A 3,658-nucleotide genomic window follows, 5' to 3' on the forward strand; every position below is an offset into this window, starting at 1 on the left:
TGCTTAGGTCAAATTAAAAAAAAAAAGATGTGCGTTTTCTAGTACCTTACTCACCCCTATTATTTCAGCTATATATAGAATAGCCTAATTTTTCAATATTAGAGGTCAGAATGTTTCTCCCATGGACACAATATAAAAAAGGTAAAAATAGATCCGTACTTGTTTACCTTTATGTTAAAGTTTAATACTGGAAACACACATATTTTGCTTGCCTTGATACAATTTACTTGTACATGTATTAAATGCAGTTAATATACACCCACCTTTTTTCTGGAAAGAGAGGGAAGATGGGTACTACTACCCAAAACTTAAGATAAGTAACGTGCATTTTGACTGATGACCGTATCAAAACAAATTACACGGATAAAAGCCACTTTGGAATATTTTATGCATACATTGTTTAAAAATAGAATATTTTGATTGCCCTAAACCGGCATATGTTTGGTATCTTTAAAATGATAGCACATGATTATAAAGAGTTCTTATCATATGTTTACCATGGAATTACCCAAAGTTCTTATAAATAAACATACAGCGGGACCATCTTTTACTGTATATAGATACATAGTCATTTTCTCCGTTGTAGTCTAGCATTTAACGAGCAAGTGTTCCATCTCACACGGTACAGAATGAGAAAATCATTGGCCCTGCTTCAGCCTCAGCTTAACTTACACCACCATCTAAGCAGTCTGAGGTATTGATCCTATACCCTTACTTTCTTAAACAAATTGAATGTGGCTTTAAAAATGACCTTTATATGTCTATTCTGATGCACGATATTGCATATACTATCAGCAACTTAAATTGTAGTTTCTCCATGTCTTCACCAAAGTAATAATAAGATAGCATTGCTTCGGTTTAATACTTTAAATACAAAGTAGGGGGTATATAGGGATCTCCCCGTCTGTCTATCGTGCCGTCCGTCCGTCTATCCATATTTCTTGGAAGCACATCTCGGACCTCCTAAATCATTCAAGGGAGTTTGATAAAAATGTTTGGAGAAATCCAAAGGGAGATAATTAAACTTATGGGTTATTTATTTAACTTCATTTGCGCGGGGCATTCTCTTTAATTTGTCTTATTATTTATCTTCTGAAGGTAACAAAAATATAAGAAAACTTCAAGAATAGTGTAATTTATTTTGGTATGGAGGCAGAAGGATTTAGTTTTGACAGTGTTGGGTACACGTGGAGACACAGTGACTCCACTCCCATATTCACATCTTTCTAGAGTGGAGACATTAAAACTAGTGTTGACACTAGTGTACATTTACAATGTGCATGTTTATCTATTTATGTAACATTAAATAAAATATTGAATATGTTTCCTTAGGCATTATGACCTTACTAACAATAGCATTGAAACATACAAAAATGTTGAATATGTAAAGTTACATGTATATTACAGCTTAATTAGTTCATTTACATACGTCGGCTCGGTGGAAAGTATTATATTGAATACATGGGAGTTAAAATTTCTGAAAGAGTGAACTAATATGAACGTGAGTAGCACACCAGTTTTGTAAATTACTAAAACCAATTTTAAGGCAATCAATCATAAGGTCTTGAAACAAAAGTTATTAGAAAAAAAAAACTTGCTTTGTCAGCATTGAGAGGTACATCAGCAATTTGTGTGTACACTAACCAACACAATGAAAAAATTGTGTCTAGAACTATACATTATCATGTACATGTATCTCAAAGCTTTATCAAATTACATATATTAACTTCTGTCTTTTGGGAACATGAGATGCCCCAAGACTTGTTAAGTCAAAATATGACCAGATATTGCTTTTGAAAAAGAAGCTGTAGAAGGATACTAAAGCAAGACTAATTAACTGTCAGGGGCGGATTACGGCGGTGGTGTGGCAGGCGTGCGCCTCTCCCTAAAATTTGCATAGAATGGGTTGTCAGTGGGAGATTTAGGCGGTTATAGTTTGAAACTTTAACTTCTCGCTTATTTTACCACAAAAGATATTTACAGTGCACCCACTCTAGAAGGATATTTTGAAAATTTAGCCTAATGAAAAGCTCCGCTCGGCAAAACTTTAACTATAACTCCCCATCCCCAATCTCAAATCCTGGATAAGCTCGTGACTGTGACCTTACATATTATACAGTTGAATAAATTATACATCTAGATCAAATTAAACATTAATCAGGGAATACCATGATCAAATTTTCAGTTTCCTTTCCTCACAAATGCATTGTCCAATGTAAATGCAAATTACCCTGAAATATCTTCAATTTGTTCTAAAACATATTTATATAATAAGAAACATCCAATTAGTTTTGACGGCCTGTACAGATATATTAATCAATGTTTCATTTTAAAAGAGAATACACCCCGTAAGTAGCCATTTTAATCAAGTCGACTAAACAGTTTGTATGGAGACAGATACTTTTATTAGCAGTCAAGGATCAGCTTGAATGAAAAATGAAATATCAAATCCTCGTTGTGACTCATCCAACACAATTCAGAAAAGATGTGCTGTAAAATCCTTTCAATGCATGGCTGCTGTGTGTGAAACCATTTGTCCAGGGAAGTGTGACATTTCAGAACAGTTCAAATCTATCATTTCAATGGCGCTACCCATCTACTCTATTGACAAAACAGGTCTTGTTTTGAAAGATACCAACAATGAAGCAGAGAAATGGACTCTGACTCTTCAAAACTTGTCAATCTTATCAAATATTTACACACAACTGCAAGTTTAAGAGGCTTGTCTTTTGAGAAGCAATAAATGGAATATATTCAGCATTTTGTTTGGAAACAAATTGGCAAGGTCTCTCTTTATCATTTGATCTTGACCGTCAACCTTGAACCTAGGAACATTAAACCTAATTGGAATATATACCATTTAAATTCAATACCTATTGATAATTTACAATTTAGGGAAAAGAAATTTTCAATATTTGAAACCTTGACTATGACCTTGACCCTTGACCTTGAACTTTATTTTTTTCTATTTTAACCTCCATATTGATAGTTCTTTCTCTTGGTAATTTTAATAAGAACACTCAAATCAATCTTGATCAATCAAATGTGAAAACTATTGACAAAAGTAATCATTATTCTTCACCAATTTTTAGAAAAATAATGGTCTCTTTCGTTTTATTTTTTTTTTTTCGGTTCGGATATAAAGAAAACCTTTTTCCCCATTGATTTCTTATTGATTTTGGTTTGGGTAATGATTAAGTATATTAAAAACATTGACGATTTTTTCCTATATCGGTGCTTTTTCAACTTTAACTCCTTAATAAAAACACTAAAATGGGAGGTTTTTTTATTTTTTTTTTGAAAATGAGAAAAGGGGGATGGGTAACATAACAGAAAACATATCAAGATGTATATTTCATGCGTATGTCTGAATAATTCGACTGATATTATTCTGATAAATGTTGATCCACCGCGTATAAGAATATGTTAAAAATCACCATGATTTTAGCAGTCAACTGAGTTTTTTTTCTGATCATCTACTTGCCACAATTTCAAGTCGTCTTTTATTACTTTATACCAACAAAGTATTGTCTTCCGTAAAATGTATGTCATACGATTTGTAATGAAATACATATAATCATCAGACTTTTATGGAAGCATAACATTATAAAAGAATTATAACTACATGATTTAATAAGTATTACTGAAGTTAGACAGA

This window comes from Perna viridis, chromosome 15, assembly GCF_037379345.1.
Source record: "Perna viridis isolate PV_CMFRI_1.1 ecotype Kerala chromosome 15, ASM3737934v1, whole genome shotgun sequence".
NCBI lineage: Eukaryota > Metazoa > Mollusca > Bivalvia > Mytilida > Mytilidae > Perna > Perna viridis.